The sequence below is a fragment of the Gorilla gorilla genome, chromosome 7 (assembly GCF_029281585.2).
Source record: "Gorilla gorilla gorilla isolate KB3781 chromosome 7, NHGRI_mGorGor1-v2.1_pri, whole genome shotgun sequence".
Lineage (NCBI taxonomy): Eukaryota > Metazoa > Chordata > Mammalia > Primates > Hominidae > Gorilla > Gorilla gorilla.
In genome coordinates, this window is record NC_073231.2 from 143518723 (window position 1) to 143541003 (window position 22281).

A 22281-nucleotide genomic window follows, 5' to 3' on the forward strand; every position below is an offset into this window, starting at 1 on the left:
ACAGGCAAAATTCTGATGTGGTGTGAATGCCTTGGGTCAGTCTGAATATATTTTTCTATAATTTAATCATTATTACATGATGTTTGCAATACGTGCTTTGCTTTTTCATTTGAAAGCAAACTTTTCTACTGCTGAAAGACATTTTTTGTCGACTTGACTATTGCTAATATTGAGTGCGGAGTTGACTGCATTCTCTCATTTTTACATTACAGAGAACAAAATCACATTAATTTGAAAAATACACATCACTTGGTATTTCTGTCTTGTCTCCAGAGGTGATACAGAATTGGTTTCATTTATTCCTACATGGTTGGGATCAAGAAAGTAGAAGAAAAAAAAAACCTTTAAAACCTCAATTCTCAGTAGGAAGTAGGTTACATTAGGTGAATTTATAGGTAATCCATATATGTCCTAATGGGTTTAGAAAGAACCTTACAGAGCATATTACCTGATAAACTTGAGTGGAGTGGGTTTGGGAGAATAAACTAACAAGATTGTTGTGTCTTGCACTTGGTACATGGGTGCAATTGATGTGCCCCCTTCAGAACCTGAACTGTTAGTAACAGTGGCAGTAACAACACAAACCAGTGAGCAGAGATACAGCTCTTAGGCCAAGCTGGACTGACCATATGGCTGTAGGAGGTGACTGACAAGCAGCAGTGCTTAGCCAGAGCAAGACTGGGAGGGAGGAGCCAACAAGCTTTCTGGAGGCTGAGGGGTTCCAGTGGTGGGAAGGTGTGCCCCAAGCTTTTATGGGTGAGTTACGGGTCTTAAGCTTAGTCTCCTCTTGTATGGTTTCTGCGCCCACTAAATAACCTGATGATAACCTGGTTTTCCATGTGACTGCCTCTAGGAAGAAAATGTACTGTTCATGCTGACATAGGTATTTCAGTCTGCATGGTAAAAGTTCTACATCTTACTACAAAATAATAAACTGGCTGGTTTATAATGGATCTTAGGAGTTTTATTGTTGTGAGTCTAAACCCGTTCTACCTCCTACCCAAACCAGAACGACCTGGGTGGCAGGTGGAGGGCCGGGGGTCCAGACCTGTGAGTTCCCTGCAGAAGCTTCTTGGAAGCAGCTTACAGCCTTTTGGACACAACTTGTCTCATCGTGCCTTTTCCAGGCTATCTTCCAGCCTGGGCATAGTCTAAATTGGGGGTTGGCCAAATGACCTATGGGTCAAATCCAGCTCATGGCCTGTTTTTATATTACCTAGGAGCTAAGAATGGTGTCTACATTTGTAAAGGTCTTTAAAAAGGAGACATAATATGTGGCAGAGACCTTATCAATGGCCCACGAAGCCTAAAATATTTCGGATGTGGCCCTTTACAGAAAAAGGGGCTCCTGGTGTAATTAGTGATCTGTAAAACACCAGCTGAGAATTACGATCATGTGGGGAACTTGAAAACACTGATACGCAGGGGCCCGTTCTGAGATTTGTTGGTGCTCTCTGCTGGGGGCTGGGTGCTAAGATTTTTTAAAGCTCCCAGGTGATCCTAATGAACAGCTGGCATTGGAAACCACCTATCTAAGTATTTGAAAAGAAATTATTTGGTATTTCCCCCATTCATGCTTCCATTTTCAAATGCGCTTGTTAAAAATAATAGTATAAAATGAAATTTCGTCTCAGTGCCATTTCCTGAAACCTGTTTCTCCTTCCAGACAGTTCCTAGGTATGCACTATTATATGCGTCCTCCCTTCCTTTTTGCTTGCACAAATGGGTTATATGTGCAGTGTTTTGCCACTTTTACAGGTCGTTTTACAGCAGAATACAGCAGCTCATTTTTAAGGGCTCCACTGCGTGGTACTCCACTGTGTGGAAATAGCATAAGTTATTTAAACTAATACTTTATGGGCAGATGTGTAGGCTGTTTGAGTGTTTTGCTGTTACAAATAGTGTTACAGTGGATAGTTTTATATGAGAGACTGAGTGTCGGTGTGTATTTTTTGTAGGAAATATTTCTAAAAATGATTCCTGGTTCAAAGGATATGTGCATTTAACATTTTGATCACTATTGCCCTCCAAAATTGTTGCACTAATGTATAGTTCCAGCAATATTTTATGAAAGAGCCTCTTTGCTTGTCCTCTTGCCAACACTATTTACCAAATTGATCTTTGCTGCTTGGATACATAAAAATGCTCTCATTTCTATTTGTTTGTTTTTGTTTTAAATTAATCATAAAAAAATAAAGAAAAAGTAATCAACTTTTTTCTTTTGTGAACCATGCAGTTACAGTCATATCTAAGAAATCTTTTACTAATACAAGGTTACAAGTATTTTCAATAATTTTTCTTCCAGGAGATTTATATTAATAATTTTGGATATTATATTTAGATATATGATTTATTTTTAATTAATTTCTGAGTATATTTTATAATGAATAGACTCAACTCCTTCATTTAAATAGAAACAACAACGTATGTGTGAGGGAGTTCTGCTTCCAGATTCACTGTGGTTAAACTACAGGACCGGGAGCTAGAATCAATGAATTCAGGCCTATCTTTACTACTTACCTTTTTTATTATTTTGGGACAGGGTCTTGCTCTGTCTGTCACCCAGGCTGGAGTGCAGTGGCGTAATCATAGCTCACTGAAGTCTGAAGCTTCAACCTGCTAGGCTCAATCCATCCTCAAAATTCGTCCTCCTGAATAGTTGGGACTACAGGCACACACCATCACGGCTGGCTACTTTTTGTACTTTTTTGTAGAGACAGGGTTTCACCGTGTTGCCCAGGCTGGTCTCAAATGCCTAGACACCAGCAATTCGCCTGCCTTGGCCTCCCGAAGTGCCGGGATTACAGATGTCCACCGCACCCGGCCTCTAATACTAAACGTAATAAGTGTGATCATCAGCAAGTCACCTGACACTTCTGAGCCTGTTACCTTATATCTAATGTAAGTGGGTGTGATTGAATGACTTCAAAGCTCCTTTTAAGTGCTGAGATTTTCTCTTAACAGTAGTTGATATTTTTACTCATTATTGGTCTCATCCAAAACAGACAGCCATAAGTTTCCCTGATGCTCCCTTTTTACTGTTTTACCTAGGTTAGCTTGGATCATCACTTTAATAGAATTGACCACTAAAATCTAGGCTGCTATATGGGATTATAAACTGGATGTTTTTCTTTTTTTCTTTTTTGAGACAGAGTTTCACTCTTATTGTCCAGGCTGGAGTGCAACTGCGCAATCTCAGCTCACCACAACCTCTGCCTCCCAGGTTCAAGCGATTCTCTTACCTCAGCCTCCTGAGTAGCTGGGATTACAGGCATGAGCCACCATGCCTGGCTAATTTTGTATTTTTAGTAGAGATGGGGTTTCTCCATGTTGGTCAGGCTGGTCTCGAACTCCTGACCTCAGGTGATCCACCCACCTCGGCCAACCAAAGTGCTGGGATTACAGGCGTGAGTCACTGCCCCCGGCCCCAGAATATTTTTCTTGATATGATGGTGAGATCTCTAGATTAAAAAATGCTTTATATTAAAAAATTTACATCCTGATAAAGTGCACCTTTCATTTATTTCCCAACTTAAATATTTCAAAGGAATTTGTGCTGTATCAGAAAAGGTTGCACAAAACAAAGACTTGCAACAATTCAGTTATTTAACCTTATGACAGGTTCAAAGAAGTGCTCACACAGCTGTGACGGGGTCCCACAGACAACATAGTCATGGCTGTACTACTACTCCTTTTCTTATCAATGAGGAAAATAGAGTAAGGGCTTGTAGAAAACAGCTTAAAGAAGATATTTGACTTTTCTGGATTGCAACATAAGGTCCTCATTTTGGTAGCTATATATATATCGTACATTTCCCCTAGTTTTAGGAAAGGAAGCTGCTTGTCTAAAATGGTGACAACTCAACCATATGTTGACAATTCCCATGGCCAGTGGGAAGTCACGGACTTCCTTTGTGTGATAGCAAGCTAGTGCTCATTAGATTCAAACTCAAGTGACAAATAGAAGCTGAAACTCAAAACACACACTTGGCTGTGAATCTGAGAACATGCATCTTCCACCAAGCCCTGCAATCATGGCAGTGAGAGCTTGGGGGTGTGCACAGTGGAAATACTAAGAGTTGAGAGCCCAACAATCTGAACTATGGTCCTAGGACCTACCATTGTGCATCCTAAGGCAATTCATGACAAGTGTTTGGCTCATAGTTTCTCCATTTGTAAGGAAAAAAAAAGACTAAATAATATCTGAGAATATTAGAAATGATTTTGTAAAGCCAGTGGCAGAAAACTGATGCTTAAAAAAATTGCATCTATTGATTTATCAATGCTTTAGAGTAGCCAAAATTAATTTCAAAGGTGGAGCTTGACTCTGCCTTCAGATATGCTCTTGGCTGAAGTTTGTATGAGTGTGAGAGCCTTCTGCTTCTTTTTTTTTTTTTCCAAAGAAAATCTTGAATAGAGCTCTCTAATTCCCCAGTGCATGTAAACAATTCGCCTTACTCAAATGTTGTGGAGACAGATGAGTGCTATGTTAATCACACTAAATAACCACTTACTATATTTTTACTAAGGGATACAACTTTTATCTCATGGCATCTCAGTTTCCACAGTTCAGATGAAACATAATGGTTATGCATGAATATTGCTGAGGGCTCCCACACACATATCTTATTCCAAATAGTCCAAAGTGTAAAACTTCCTGCCAAAACAAGTCAGATCAGCAGAGGATTAGAAAGTTGACTCACGTAGTTTTCCCCTTGTGTGGTATAATGCAAAACTATATTTGGTTTTTGTCACCTCCTTGACTCCAGGCACAGAGGTCCTAAAACTTTGGGGGTTTCTGAGTGATAAGTATGTCTCTTGTTATTTGTACTGGATCCCTTTTTATTACACATGAGCTTATGCTAATGAGGTGACATAGAATGGGGCTTTATGGTCTTAGGGTGAGGCTGGTCAACAGAGAGACGAAGTGATTCCGGGTTGGAACATTCAGCCCCACCCACTAACCTCTTGGAAGATGAGTGGGGGGCTAGAGATTGAGATCTAAAACATTCTTAAAAAATTATATTTGGAGAGGCTCAGAATTGGCAAATACATCCATGTTCTGGGAGGGTGGTGCCCCCAGCTCCACAGGAGCAAAGCTCCTGAGCTCAGGCTCTTACCAAGCCTTGCCCAATGTACCTCCTCAACTGGCAGTGCATTTGTATCTTATACTAACCTGGTAACTGTAAGCAGAGTGCCATCCTGAATTATGTGAGCTGTGCTAACAAATCAGCCAAACTGAGGAGGGGGTTGTGGGAATTCCCAATTTATAGCTGGTCCGTGAGAAATACGGGTAGCTTCAGGATTTGCGTTTGGCATCTAACGTGGGGGCAGTCCTGTGGAACTGAGCCCTTAAAGCTGTAGAGCCTGATGCATACTCCAGGTAGCAGAATTGAATTAAATTGCTGGACACCCAGTAGGCATTTGGAGAATTGGTCATTGGTGTCAGAAAACAGCGCACCTTCCTATTCCCCTTTTCCATCAATATTGTTTATAAATGAACTGTACATTACGATCAAGTCATCATCTTTATGAAGGGGCCCAGGTCCTATGAGGGGCAGTCGAAAGAAGTGGGAATGTTTAGTATGAAGACTCAAAGACTAGGGTCTGAGTGGACGCTTGGCAACTACCTTCTAATAATGTAATGCTATTGTACAATATAGAGAATGATAATTTTTAAATGAGACTTACACAAAAATAGAAGATAACTGAAGACAGAATATGACAACTGAATAAGGAGTTTCCTATTGATTTAAAATGCCCAGAAATGGAATGATTTTCTCACTATAAATTTACTCATCTAAGTAATAACTCTTAAATGCTAAAAAGATTATACGCTTTAATTCTTTTTTTTTTTTTTTTTGCTGTAAAGAAATGCTGTGTAATTATTACTATTTAAAAAGCATTATTTGGCTCACCATTCTGGATGTCTGAATAGTGAAAGATTGGGCATCTGTTTCTGGTGAGGGCCTCAGGCTGCTTCCACTCCTGGCAGAAGACAAAGGGGAGCAGGTGTGTGTAGATCATATAGCAAGAGAGGAGAAGAAACGGAAAGAGAGAGAGAGAGAGACGAGGTGCCAGGATCTTTTTAATAACCTGCTATCTCTCTGGAATTAATAGAGTGAGAGCTTGTTCATCCCATGGTGTGGAGGAGAGGGGCATTAAGGAGCATTAATCTATTCATGGGGGATCCACCCACTGACCCAAATGCCTCCCATTGGGCCCCACATTTAACATTGGAAGCAGATTACACCATAAAGTTTGGAGACGACCAATATCTAAAGCACAGCACATTACATTCAGAACTAAGTTCTCAATCAGCCTATAATCCTATAATTAGCATTAACAACAGTTGTTTTGCTTATTATTGGTTGTTTACAAAATACTTTCACATTATCCTTTCTTGCAGGATTCACAAACTTGGTTGTTTTTGTGGTTTGTAGTGTAAAAATTCATTCCAGTGATTAAGTGAATTTTCCAAAGTAACAAAACTAGTCAGCAGTTAGTACAAATTCCCAAACCAACTTTTTGATGGAAAAATCTGGGTTATGTCAACTATATAAAATCTTTATCTGGTGGCTGAATTCACATGAGTTTTACAACTAATTCCACTATGATCACTTCTACAAAAGATGAAAATTACTAACTTCTCTACTACTAAAAATAATTTTTAACAATATAACAATATGTACCATCTCTATCTATTATGACAGTCAACACTCATTCCATATTGCAAAGAGTTACTAAGAGTGTGACTCAAAAGTAGTGCTTCAACTTCCCACGGACACTGCGAGCCTAAAGTGTTCAGCCCTATTGAGAACGTTCTAATCTCTGAAGAGTAGGACTGGAGAGCTTTGCTGTTTGTAGCCAACACTTTGTAGTTATGGAAACACGTACTCCCTATAATTATCACAAATAACCTGCTATGGAAACATATATGATTCATTCTTTCTTGCTATATTGAAAAAACTCAAAGGAAGTGCTACATCCCCCAACTTGACCACCATGTTAAAGAGAGAAGGTTAAGAAGAAGAAAAATCAAACACCTTTCTGCAACTCCAAATGGAACCGTCCGTTTATTGGAGGCAAAGTCCAAGTTTAAAACATCTCAAACAAAGATTACAGAAAAAAACAAGATAGGGTCTATTTTAGATAGAAAACACATTTGTTGCCAAAGAATGATTAGAGAACAGTGTATTTTGCCTTCAAGGATTATTTATTATACATGGTCACCCTGGTAGAGATTGGGGAGAAAGGGAATCTACACAAGTCTATAAAAATCTGCTTTGTTGGGTTTAGAACTTAGAGATAATTTTTACCCAAACCCTTGAGGATATGGACTACAGACATTTTATTTTGAGAACAATCCATGTATTGGCTGAATAAAATGCCTTCAAGTAACATCTTCCATGTTAAAACAATATGATTGATTCAGAAAGGTGAAAAACCAAGTGGCAGGCCAACCTTTCAGTTTTCAACAGTTTCTGGCTTTTTGTGAATGTTTTATAAAATGTTGTCAAGTCAATAAAAACAAATAGTAAATAAATTCAGTCATACAAGTTTTATCTTCATGGCACTCCAAGTGATTACACTAAGACATTAAGAGGCAAGCAGTACACTATTCCATAGTAAAGGGAATTTGCTTACAGAAAATAGAATGAGATGCAAAACATTCTATTAGTGATCACATGATTTCCTTAGATGTGATTTATCTGTTCATGTATTATGAAAGCCCAAGAGCAATATTTCATGTTACTATGAATTATTTTTTAATTGAGCTATCATTGGCACACAACACAATAAACATATTTAAAGTGTGGAATTTGGTAGGCTTTGATATGCGATGATTTCCTGTGAAGCCATTATCACCACCAAGATTATAAATATAACTATCACCCCAAAAGTGCTTCTTGTGCTCCATTGAAATCTCTCCTACAACTAGAGACCCCTATCCAAAGTTTGATTTGCTTTCTGTCAGTATAGACAATTTTCAAATTTTCCAGAATTTTTAATAAATGGAATAATATAATATGATTTGTCTGGTTTATTTCACTTGACATTTTAAGATACAACCATGTTGAAGCAAGTATGAATAGTTCATTTATTTTAATTTCTGAGTAATATTTCATGATATAGATACATTACAGTTTGCTTATTTATTCTATTGTGGGATATTTGGGCCATTTTAGTTATTGCTGTACCAAATATAACTTCTTTGAATATGTATGTAAAATATCTTTATAATATACACATTAATTTCCACTAGGTAAATTCTTAGAAGTGAAATGGATGGATCATATATTAGTTATATGATTAAGTTTTTAAAAAACTGTCAAACTGTTATTTAAGGTGGCTATGCATTCATTCCATATCCTTGCCAATACACATTGTTTAGTTTTTGTTTTGTTTTGTATTATGTTATTTTGTTTTCAATTTTATACCTACTAATTGTTGTGTAGTGGTAAATCAATGCGACTTGTTTGCATTTTGCTAGTGACTGATAATGCGGATTCTCTTTCCATGTGTTTATTTGACATATGTATATCTTTTGTCACATATCAGTTCAAACTTTTCCCATTTTTATCGAGATGTTCTCTAATTACTGAGTTTTGAGATGAATTTATTATATATTCTTTATACACGTTCCTTATCAGATATATTTCCTACAAAAATGTTACCCTAATCTGTGGCTTGCTTTTCAATATCTTTAGAAGATCAGAAGTTCTTAATTTTGATAAAGTCCAAATTGTCATTTTTTTCTTGTATAAATTGTGCTTTTGCTGTTACACCAAAGAAATATTTGCATAACTCAAAGTCACACACATTTTCTCCTACGTTTTCTTCAAGAACTTTTATATTTTCAGATTTTACATTCATCACTATGAATCAGTATTTGTTAATTTTTGCATATGATGTGAAGCATAGATGAGCAGTTTTTTATATGAATATTTAATTATTCTAGCACTATATTTTGAAAAGATTACCTTTTCTTATTGAATTGCTCTTGCACTTTTGAGGAAAATCAATTGGCCATACATGTATGGATCTATTTCTGGATTATCTATTTCATCTTACTTGTTCATTTATCTTTTTAAAATTCCAATATCACAAAATCGTCTTTATTTTAATTTTATGATGTCTTAAAATCAGATAGTGTAAGCCCTTCACCTATGTTCTTATTTTTAAAGTTTTGTGCCCATTATACACACTTTTTATATACATGTTAATTTTATAAATTATATCAACTATAGATCTATTTGGAAAGAACTGAGATCATAACAACAGTGAAGATGAACTTCTAGTCTATGAGCAAGGTATCTCTCTTAATATATTTAAGCCTTTTTTTTTTAATGTATCTTCATGACATTTTGTAGTTTTCAGCACACATGTCTTGCCAATCTCTCATCAGGTTTATCACTGTTTACTATTTTCATGCTATTGTAAATGTTAGTGTTTTTAAGTTTAAATATTTCCAGTTGTTAATTGCTAGTATATAGAAATAAGAATGATTTTTTAAAAATATTGATTGTGGTAGGCAAAACATCTGAACAGACACCTCAACAAAGCTGTACAGATGATAATAAACATGAAGAAATGCTCAACATTATGTCATCAGGACATACAAATTAAAACAACACTGAGGTACCATTATCAGAATGGTACCTGTTAGAATGGCCAGAATCCAAAACATTGACAGGAGATGCTGGTGATTAGTGGATCAACAAGGACTTTCATTCCTTGCTGATAGAAATGCATAATCAAGCAGATGCTTGGAAGATGGCTTGAGAGTTTCTTACAAAATTAAACATATTCAACATATCATCCAGCAATCTTATTCCTTGCTATTTACCCACATGAACTGAAAACATGTCCACACAAAGACCTGCACTTGGATGTTTGTGACAGCTTTATTCATAATAGCCAAAACTTGGAAGCAGCCCATATATCCTTCAGTAGATGAATGGATAAATATACTGCAGTGCACCCAGACAATGGGATATTGTTTAGCACGGAAAAGAAATGAGTTACCAAACCATCAAAAGACATGGAGCAACCTTAAGTGCATACTGCCAAGTGAAAGAAGCCAGTCTGAAAACACTACACACTCTGTGATTCTAATTATATGATGTTCTGGAAAAGGCAAGACTATAGTGACAGGAAAAGATCAGCGATTGCCAGGAGCTGGCAGTGGGGAAGGGATGAGTGATAATAAACTATTCTGTAAGATACCATAATGTTGGATATGTCGTTATACATTTGGTAAACACCATACATCTGTGCAATACAAAGAGTGAACCCTAATGTAAACCACGAACTTGATAACGTATCAATATCATTTTTTGTAAAAAATGCATCGCATCAATTAACACAAGATGTTGATAGTGAGGGATATTGGGGGGCAGTAAATAAGGAGTATTATGGAAACTCTATACATTCCGTTCAATTTTTCTGTAAACCTAAAACTGCAATAAGAGAAAATGCCCACGAATTAAAAAAACTCATCAAACATTTATTAAATATTGATTACATATTATGAAGTCTTAACAAAGTAAGCTTTTTTAGTGAGGTAGTGTGTTTGTTTATTTCTTGATAGTCAAAAGGATTTTTGCATAAACTATAGTATAATATGTAAAAAAAAAAACCATGACTTTAATTTTTCCTCTTTAATCTGTATGCCTATTATTTATTTTTTCTTTCCTAATTGCACTAACTAGTGCTTCCAATAAAATGCTAAACAGACATGCCTAGGATAGATATCTTTGTCTTATTCTTGACCCCAGTGGAGACGACATTGTATATGTCACTTTTAAATAGTTTTTTTCATTGTTACTGTTCATCATGTTGAGGAAGTTCAATTCTAGTCGTAGCTTGTTATGCTGTTTTGTCAGTAATGGACAACGAAATTCACCATATACTTTCTGTGCCTATTCAAATGATCCTACATTTTTTATTCTTAAGTATTTTAATATCGTGAATTGTCTTGATTGATTTTGAATGTTAAAGAATATCACAGTCTAGAGATAAATTCCACATGTTATGACTTTTTATACTTTGTATATATTGTTGAATTCTCTTTGTTAGCATCTTAACCCTTTTCCCATTTGCCCCAACAATACTCGCTGGCAGTGCTTGCAGCTGCAGCATTTACCCCGAGATAACTTTGCCACAAAATAGCTCGCGTTTATTATCATTTTCACCTTGTTCTAGTACAGTAATTGGGAAACAAAAGACATCATTCTATTTATAGCATTCCGTTTTTAGTAGTAGTATTTCCATTTACAAAACATGGTAATTCTTGATCGCTGAAAATGTCAAATCCTAGAAAATGTAGCATTCCTACATATGATGTTAACATCATTCTCCAACAGTGGTTGGCTGAAGATTCATTTGATAAATCTGATTTTTCCAAAATAGATGATTCTGATGTTAGTTCTGTTTAGAAATAACTCCAAGAACATTTTTTATTTTTTATTTTCAGATTGAAAATCTGTCAGATTTTCTTCAGCCTCAAAGAGCGTGTTTATGTAAAATTAAAGGAGTGCTGGCAGCAAGCTGTGCTTTTTTTTTTTCTAAATGGGAAAAGGGGCTTAATAAAATTCTTTGCATCTATTTCATGAGGGATATCAGATCTTCTAGTATATTTGTCTGGTCATTCATCTTCCATTTTAAGAAAATATTTGTATAGAATTGTTATAATTTCTTCACTAAATGGTAGAATTTACCAAAGAAATCATCTTAGTTTGGGATTTTCTCTATGAAAAAATGTAATTGAAAATTAAATACATTTATTAGATGTAGGGCTATTCAGATTATCTATTTTTATCTTGATTTAGCTTTGATGGTTTCCGTCTTTCAAGAAATTTGTTCATTTATTATACATTTTAAAGTTTATTAGTATAATGTTCATAATATTTTATAATTATCAGAGGTGTAGGATCTGTAGAGATGCTACCTCTTTCAGTTCTGATCTTGAGAATATATGACTTTTATTCTGATATGTTAGGCTAAAGTTTTGTGAATTTTATTATTGTCAAATAGTGTAGTTTGTACGATCTGGATTATCTAAAATTTGTCGACATTCGCTTGTGGCTCTGGATATAGTCTATTCTGGCAAATGTTTCCTGCGCACTTGTAAAGAAAGTGCATCCTTCTGTCAATTTAAATATTGATTAGGATTATATTGGTTGGCATTGTTGTTCATGTTTTTAGTACAGCATTATTGCTTTTTTTGTCTAGTTGTAACTTCAGTTACTGAGAGGCATTAAAATAATCAGCTATTCTTATGCATTATTTTAGTTTACCTTGCAAGTCTATGACTTATTGCTTAACATATTTTAAATCTGTTTATTAGGTACATAAATCATTTATGATTTTTATGGTTCCTTCATTATTGTATGCCTCCCTTTATTACTGAATCTGAAACATACACTGCCTGTTATTCATATAGCTACTCCAAATTTCTTTTGTTTAATGTTAGCGTAGTATAACTTTTTACATGATTTTCTTTAAATTTACATGTCTTCATATATTAAATGAGTTTGTTGTAGTATAATGAAAATATATACCGTATATAGTTGATTTCTCTTTTTTATACAGTGTGACAGTCTCCACTTTTTATTGTGGTTTTGGAACATTTGTAATTAATTTGATTTTGCACAGTTGATGTACTATTGTTATATAACAAAATATCCCAAACTTACCAGCTTAAAACAACAAACTTTTATGAGCTCGCACTTTTTCTGAGGTTCAGAAACCTGGGAGGAGTATAGCTGGGCACTTCCTGCTCAGAGTCTCCATGATGTTTCATTTAAGCTGTCAGCTGGGGCTGCAGTCATAGCAGATTTGACCAAGGCTGCCCACATTACTTCCAAGATCACGCGTATGTCTTTTGAAAAGATGCTTAGTTCCTATGTAAATGAGTCTCTCCTTACTGTTGTTCATGAGCTGGCTTTATCCACAGTGAGTGATGAGCGAGAAAGAGAGAGGATGGAGAGGAGACGTCTTTTATAAGTCAGTGTCTGAGTTACACACTGTCTCTTCTTCCTTATTCTACCTGTTAGTAGTGAGTAAATAAGTCTTACCCACAATTAAGAGGAGAGAATTACAGAAGGATATGAATATCAGAAATACAGAGATTATTGAGGAATATCTTAGAGGCTGGCTACCACAGTGGTGTTTAAATCTACTACTTTGCTATTTATCCCGTCTGTTTTCATTTCTTTGTGGGTGTGTTTTCCTGTCTTCTAGTAGGTCTCCAAATGCATTAATATTCATTTTTGCAATATCCATAATGTTTCATCTTCTGTTAATCCCATCCAGTGTATTTTTCAACTGAGAAATTATATTTTTTATCTCCAGTTGATCTGATTGATGTATTTAATGTATTTTTCATGTTTTCATTTCACATGTTCAGTCTTTTCTCTACCTTGTTGAACATGTCAGATCCATTTGTAATAACTCTTTTAATGTCTTTGTCCACTAATTCTATCATTTGTGCCATTTCTGGAGTGATTTCAATTCACTGATATGTCTTTTCATTCTGCCTCATATTTTCTAGGTTCTTTTTATGAATAATAGTTTTTATTAAATATCAGGTATGAATTTTATCCTTTTGCAGGCTGGCTATTTTTGTATACCAATACATGTCCTTGAACTTTTTTCTAGATCTCAGCTAACTTACTTGTAATTACTTGTATCCTTTTGATGTTTTCAAGCTTTGTTATGTAAGACAAGAGCATTAGTGAGTCTAGGACTTGTATTCTGCCACAATGGAGGTAAAACTCTACTATGGAACGGAAACCATCCCCAGGCCCATTTAAGCCTAAGAATTGTTCCCTTAATCCTTTGGGTGTTTATTTCACTGCCCTCTGATATTTTACTTACATACATAGGTCTGTCAGTCCTCAGCTGAAGACTCAAAGAAGACTGTCTACAGGTATCTAGAATTCTCTCTCTCTCTCCCTGTTTTGCTGTCTCCTCTCATCTGTGATACTCTATGCCATTTCTTCAAACCATGGACCACCAGTGTCCTTCTGGGTCCCCCTTACCTGTTCTGTGGTCTGGAAACACTTCACGCAGTTAGCTGAGGCAACGATAGGGTTTGCCTCATTTGTTTCGCATCCTAAAGGGATTACTGTCCTTATTGACTGATGCCCAATATTTTTAAAGATGCAATTATATGTATTTGTGCACTTTAAAGTTGTTTGTTTTTCTTTTGGATGAGAGGGTAAATCTGTTTCCTGTTATGCTATCTTGGATGGAAGACAAAATGCGAAGTTATTTCTTGAAAGAGATCTAAATGGCATTATTTCATGACAGATAGAATCAGCCATATAGGGATAGGATAAAATATTATGATTCATGTGTAACCTGGGCACTGAGAGAAGAGCATAATACATTCAAGATACAAGTTTCTGGCAGGAACAATAGCAAATGGTGGTCTCAGATTCTTTAGATCCCCTCTCTAACCACTAACAAGCAAACCTTAGTGCCTGTGATGGTTAATACTGGCTGTCAACTTGATTGGATTGAAGGATACAAAGTATTGACCCTGGGTGTGTCTGTGAGGGTGTTGCCAAAAGAGATTAACATTTGAGTCAGTAGGCTGAGAAAGGCAGACCCACCCTTCATCTTGTGGGCACAATCTAATCAGCTGCCAGCACAACTAGAATATAAGCAGGCAGGAAAATGTGAAAAGAGAGACTGACCTAGCCTCCCAGCCTACATCTTTCTCCTGTGCTGGATGCTTCCTGCCCTTGACCACTGGACTCGAGGTCTTCAGTTTTGGAACTCGGACTGGTTTTCCTTGCTCCTCAGCCTGCAGAGGGCCTATTGTGGGACCTTGTGATAGTGTGAGTTAATATTTAATAAACATTTAATAAAATCATATATATATATATATTCCATTAGTTCTGTTCCACTAGAGAACCCTGACTAATACAGTGCCCTTATTCAAAGTTGATTTTTTTAATTTTATATATTAGTATGTGTGTATATATATATACTAATGAAATATATATATAAATGGAATATATGTATATATATTCCATTAGTTCTTTTCCTCTAGATAACCCTGACTAATAAAGTGCCTTTATTCAGAGTTGATGTTTTTTCAATTTTACATAAAAATTGTAAAAAATTATTACTGGAAAATTTAGGATTTTTTATCTACATCTAACTAGCAATATAAGTAGAGATACCATCTGCACTTAAGCACAGCTTCAGTACAAGTCTCCCTACACCCTTAACACAGACTTGGTCACTTACACAAAAGTGTTGCCTTTAACTCCACTCATAAGAAATCTTGAAGCTACTCTACTGTGCTGGTGTCTCTGAGCACGTCGGTATAGCATCAGGCTTCATCAATATTCACTCAGAGCTGGGGAGACTGAATCAGGCGAATAAATGAGGGGAGATGAATGGACTGGCAAGGTCAGCAACTAACACTGCAGAAAGATATATTCACCTTCTGCTTGATGCAAAAAGGAAAGCCTACATGGTATATTATGAACTAAATAGAGTTGAACAATTTATTCTAAGATTTCAGAAGAAAGATCTTCAGCATTGAGAATGGAGAACCCAGAAAGATTATGCTAAATACGTGAGAAATGTTAGAAGACATTTTTTTCTTTCCTGAATTTACATAAAAGAAAAGTAGATGTAGGTGATTCAACATCAAAATTTTCAGCCACTGCTGGAGAATGGACCCCAGTAACAATGACTGCACATTGATAAATGGACCTTTTATTTTTATTATCAAATTATGCGACCTAAATTATACATTCCTACTCAGCTAGCATTACACTTCAAAAGACAGATTTTTATAGCTGTTAAGAAAGCATACAAAAGAAGCCAAATGTGAAATAGTTTTGCTTGCCTTTACTTTTTAAGCAGGACAAAAGAAATAACAGATTCAGTAATTGATTGGAATAATGGATTCTGGTATTTATTTAACTATTAAGGAAGGAAAAATGCTTACATGTAAAATAAGAAATGTTAAACTTCTTGATTTTTAGTTGGAAAGATTAGAGAGTCATCAATTTGTTATGTGTTATTACTTTCTAATATTTTACATTTCCGAAAACTATGGAGCAATTTTGAGCTTATGTTTCCTCTAAATAACATGAGATGAGATAGGGTCAAAAAATAGAATATGTTTTAAATTTATATTCAATGCTGTCCAAAGATTAAATTGGCTACTAAAATTAGTAGTGAGGCCCTCATTCATGGATATGTAAAAGTAGAGTGTGTGTAAAAATTCTTCTTCACTTAATGCGTTATTCAAGATTCCCCAGATAAACAGAAACAATAGGATATATATGTAAATATGTGTGTATATATATATATATGTATGTGTGTATATGTGTATATGTGTGTATATATATGTATAGGTATGTGTATATATGTGTAGGTATGTGTATATATATTTATACATATCCTATTTTATATAAAATACATACACATATAAGAGGAAATTTATTATGGTAATGGTTCACACAATTATGGAGACTGAAAAGTCACATGATGTGCCACTTGCAAGCTGGAAATCCAGAAAATCCTCTGGTTTAATTCTGCTAGATCCTGAAGGTCCAATAACCAGAAGAGTCAGTCCAAAGCTAAAGGCTTAGAACTAAGGTGGAGAAGGGGAGGAATTTTTCCTTTTTCCACTTTTTTATTTAATTTGAGCCTTCTATTGGTTGGATAATGCCCGTTCACAGTGGTGAGGAGAAATCTCTCTCTCTCTTTTTAAATTTAGCCTACTAATCCAAATACTAATCCCTTCTGAAAACACCCTCACAGACACCCCTAGAAATAATGTCCAATTCACTATCTGGGCCTTCTGTAACCCAATTTGATAGGTAAAATAAACCATCACTTTTATGCTTACTATACTATTAGTGAGAGAGAAGGAGGAGAAAGAAAGAGAAAGGAAGATAAAGAGTAATAAAGTGAAGGGGAGAAAAAGTGAAAGAAGGAGGTGAAGAACCAATTTAGGAAATGGCGCATTTGGGGAAGTGCAAAAGACAATATGCCCTTTCAATTATAAATATGCTAAGCTGACAAAGCTGCAGACATTGACAATAAGGCTAAAACGTGGCACACTCAGGGAAAAAATAAAGCCTCTGTATTTTTTAAGAATTTTGTAGTATGTCCTTTTGAAATTGAAAAGCCAAAAGCCATAAACACTATCTATGCATTTGAAAACCCGCCTCATACACTTTGAAATGGATAATAGATTATAAATATCATGTCCAATAGAAATATTTTAATTTAAATTGTAATATTTTATGATCAGCTGTTAATTAAAAATTGTTTCAAAATCAATAGAGAATGAGGAGGAATTACTGAATGCAGGAGAATGAGGAAAGCCTGTAGATAAATATTGGATATGTAAGAGAAAAAATATCAATACAGTATCCTTTTCTGATTTTATCTCTCTCTGCTTATACCACTTACATATTCTATGTAAAGGCAAAATAGTCCACATAATCAAAGTATGCAATTGTAGTCAAGGAGTTACTGTCTTACATGCCTAAGAAAATCAACTGGTGTACAATATGTACACAGAGGTCATCACACTGGAAATTAAATTTAATCTTTTAAAATTAAATCTCTATTTTTAGTGGCGTTGCAATGTTTGTATCTCAGGAAGAAAACATCCCATCCAGTCCACAAATAGCTATCACATTGAAACAAGCCAAAGAGTCATCGTGATCACAGCTATCAAAAGAAGTATTAAAAGGATAGTATGGAATTCAACCCAGCATGACCACAGAAGTGGGACGCTCAGTCAGCCACGCCTGTATTGTGTTCAACCACGTGAGCTAAGAGCTCTAACTACTACGGCCATAGTTTCAAATCACCTGTCATGATGAGGTGCCAGATTTCTTTATTTTCTGGTTGATTCAGAGACAGAAAGTATTTTCATTAAAGATCTTGGATAAATATGTCAAATCACTAATAATATTAAACACTGAAGACTTCAATAAGTGAGCCAGTGTGTGCGTGTGTGTGTGTGTGTGTGTGTGTGTGTGTGTGTGTGTGTAAGTAAAATATTTATTAGGGTGAAAATGCAGCATTCACTGTTTGAATTCTTATTGTTAAGGATGTTTCTATCTTCACAAACATAGAAATGGACACAAGAAATGTCTCTTATTATTTGGGGGTGTCATAGAGGAATGTTGAATTTTATCAAAAGCTTTTTCCACGTCTATTGAGATAATCATTTTTTTTTGTTTTAAATTCTGTTTATGTGGTGAATCCCAATTATTGATTTGTGTATATTGAATCAACCTTGCATCCCAGGAATGGAGTCTACTTGATCATGGTGAATTAACTTTATGATGTGCTGTTAGGTTCACTTTGCTAGTATTTTGTTGAAGATGTTCATATCTAAGTTCACTAGGGATATTGGCCTGTAGTTTTCTTCTTCTTCCTTTTTTTTTTTTTTTTTTTTTTGGCATATCTCTGCCAGGGTTCAGTGTCAGGGTAATGTTGTCCTTTTAGAATGAGTTAGGGAGGCATCTCTCCTCCTCGATATTTTGGAAGAGTTTCACTAGAATTGGTACCATGTTTTCTTTGTACATCTGGAAGAATTCAGCTATGAATCCATCTGGTCTACAGGTTTTTTTTTGGTTGTTTTTTTTTATTACAGATTCAAATTTGGAACTCAATATTAGTCTGTTCAGGGTTTCAATTTTTCCTTGTTGTTTTTGATTTGCTTATTTGGATCATCTCCTTTCCTCTGTTAATCTAGTTAGAAGTCAATTGATTTTGTTTATCCTTTCAAAAAACCAAGTTTTAGTTTATTTGATTCTCTGTATTGATTTGGATGTCTCAAATTCATTCATTCTCCTCTAATTTTAGTTATTTATTTTCTTTTACTAGTTTTGGGGTTAGTTTGTTCTTGTTTTTCTAGTTATTTTAGGTTTGCTGAATACCTAGGAAATATCATTCTCAACATTAACCTGGGGAAAGAATTTATAACTAAATCCTCAAAAGCAATTGCAAAAAAAGTTAAAATTGACAAGTGGAGCCTAATTAAATTAAAGAGTTTTTGCACAGCAAAACAAACAAATGAAAGAAAACAAAACAAAAAAACATATTAATGGAGTAAACGAATAACCCATAGAATGGGAGAAAATATTTGCAAAGTATACATTTGACAAAGGTCTCATATCCACAACGCATAAAGAACATTAACAACTCAACAAGCAAAAAACAACCCCATTGACACGTGGGCAAAAGACATGAACAGACACTTCTCCAAAAAAGACATAAAAGTGGGCAACAAACATAGGAAAAAATGCTCAACATCACTAATCATCAAAGAAATGCAAATCGAAACTAAAATGAGTTACCATCTCACGCCAGTCAGAATGGCTATTACTAAAAAGTCAAAAAATAACAGATGCTAGTTAGGTTGTGGAGAAAATGTAATTAATATTTTTGGTGTGAATGTGAAATTAGTTCAGCCACTGTGGAAAGCAGTTTGGAGATTTCTCAAAGAACTTAAAACAGAACCACCACCCAACTCAGCAATCCCATTACTCAGTGTTGTGTACATACCTAAAGAAGAATAAATCCTTCTACATAAAAAACACATAAACTTGTAGGTTCATCACAGCCCTATTCACAATAGCAAAGACATGGAATCAACCTAGATGCCCATCAGTGGTAAATGGGATAAAGAAAATGTGATACATATGCACCATGGAATACATAGCCATAAAAAATAATAAAATTATGTCCTTTGCAGCAACATGGATGGAGCAGAAGGTCATTATCCTAAGCAAATTAATACAGGAATAGAAAAACAAAATATCACCTGCTCTTACTTATCAGCAGGAGCTAGGCACTGGATACACATGGACATAGTTACAAACAACATACAAAGGGATCTATGAGACTGGGGAGAGTAGGAAGAGGATAAAGTCTGAAAAACTACCTATTGGGTACTCTGCTCACTACTTAGGAGATGGTACCATTTGTACCCCCAACATCAGTGTCACACAATATACCCATATAACAAACCTGCACATCAACCCCCTGAATCTAAAATAAAAATTGAAAAATAATTGAAAAGAAACAGCAACAACAGAGTGATTTTAAACCCAATAAGACCCTGATCTTAAGATTTCACCTTGAACGCAAACATCCATTTGATCATATTTCCTTTGAAATACTATGAGATTGGCATAAGTGGTAAAAGCGTGTTTTCGTGCATGTATGTGTGTGTGTGTATGTGAGTGTGTGTGTGTGTTGCTTGATTTGAATTCTGGGTCCCTGGCCGTTAAGGAGAATCAAAATTCAATTCCAGTCATACATTCGTTTATGAATTTGTCCATTATTCCACAAATATATTTTCACTGGCCATTCTATGGTCCACATTGAACTAGAATTGAAGATAAAATGGTAAATAAGAGAGAAATTCTACTGACAATGAAAAAAAATCATAATGTGGAAGGTTTTATGGGTGTAGTCAAAGAGAGGTACACCTAGTAAAGGCAATCATCCACACTCAGTCTTGGTTTAGGAGCGTGACTGAGTTAGATGAAGGGGCGTGAGCAGCACAGGAGGGGAGCATTGCGGAGTTTGCAACTTGGCCTAACACCTAACTGCAGAAGTGAGAGAGTGGCCATCCAGTGCACATGTGCTGAAGCATTAAGTGTATGTGTGTGTGTCTTTTATTAGTTGGTGGCTGTGATAAGGGATGAGGTGGTGAAACTCATGTTGAACTTTTTCTCTGTGCTTCGTGTTATGATATATACCCAAAACAAATGAAAAACAGTCTGACAGGAGACTGTGACAAAAAAATGATGTGTATCTAGGACATGCCAGAAACATTTCTAGGCACATTCACTAACATTGTTGTCCATGCTTAACACGTCTAGAACTTTATGCAATTTGCTTTATTTAAACTTTCTAGAGAACTAGATGAATAGCCAATCATATTTTACAGATAAAGGGAAAAAAGCTTCTAAAAATTTAAGTTAAGAAAAGCTTACAGTGTTACAAAGTAGAAGAAGATTCAAAACCAGATATGGGACAGATTGAAGCTGTATTTACAAGGCAATTGCAAATGTGATCACTCTGTTTAGATGCCTAATCTACAATCCATTCTCAATACAATAGATGTATGTAGTTTTTAAAAATGAGAATCACATTAGACATGTACACACACACACACACACACACACACACACACACACCCCTATGGAAATACAACCCCTCCCCACTCCTTAAAGCATGCTACTGACTTTCCATGGCATGTAGAGCATACTCTCACTCCTAACATCAGCGTTTTACATTATCTGGCCTATTTCTTGAAGCTCTGAGTTCTTTATTCCATTACTTAATATATTCCAACTGCCTATTCTCTGTGGTTTAGCCTCCCAGGCATTATGTTTGCTCTAATCTTTGCACTCATATTCCCTCTGCCAAGAAAGCTCTTTGGTTCCATAGATGGCTTTATCCAACGTTCAAGTATTGCCTCAAGTATTACCTCCTAGAATCAATTTCCCACAATTTAATAAAAAACGAGCACACTCATCTCTTGGTATAAGCACCAGCATGCCATCACGATCTCTTACATTTTTCAGTTTATTTAGTGCCTAATAATACATAACACTATATGATGCTTTTCCTTGCTTATTTGTACTAGTCCTTTCATTATTATCTATAATCTCCTGGAGAATGTGGTAAATTTAATTTTAATTCATTGCAATGAAAATTTTCGTGTTCTACTATATAATGAATTTTGTGTTTCATATATGCTAAAATCAATCTAGATTTCTTTTCATGAATGCATGTTTCCATATTTCTATCACTCTACAGCTTTTTATGCAATTAAATCTTTCACATCCTTGGTTAATGTTCTGGTTTTCTTACTCTACCTGTCAAATATTTGATGATTTTCAATATAATTGTGAATTTTTATGTTTTTCCTTTGACTCTACCATTTTTTTTTCTTATATTCTTTAAACCAAATCATCAGGTCAAAAAGTTTCAAATATTTCACGTCTGCTTAGTGGAAACTTCTAATCAGGATTGAAATTTTATTTCCTTTTTGTTGTTTTACATGTTGTTTTCTTTTAATTATATAAGCATTTTTATATCACCTTTCATCTGTTATATTTTCTTGGTTTATCTTTTTTTTACTCTTTATTTCTTACCTTCTTTTGGTTATATTCATGATCTATTTATTTCTTCATTGGAAAGATTAATTTTCCACTTCAAAAAATTTATTTAGCCTAACAATTCATTATTTTTAGATAGTGA

General features: G+C 35.2%; 1 long non-coding RNA gene across 1 annotated transcript in view; it reads left to right on the plus strand.

Annotated features, from left to right (window-relative positions):
• LOC134759044 (uncharacterized) overlaps window positions 1-17990 on the plus strand; it is a 38434-nt gene extending 20444 nt beyond the window's left edge. The window contains exons 2-3 of the long non-coding RNA XR_010134901.1: window positions 9252-9314; window positions 17625-17990. This is a non-coding gene — a long non-coding RNA (uncharacterized lncRNA). The remainder of the gene's footprint in view (window positions 1-9251; window positions 9315-17624) is intronic.
• The last annotated feature ends 4291 nt before the right edge of the window (window positions 17991-22281 follow it).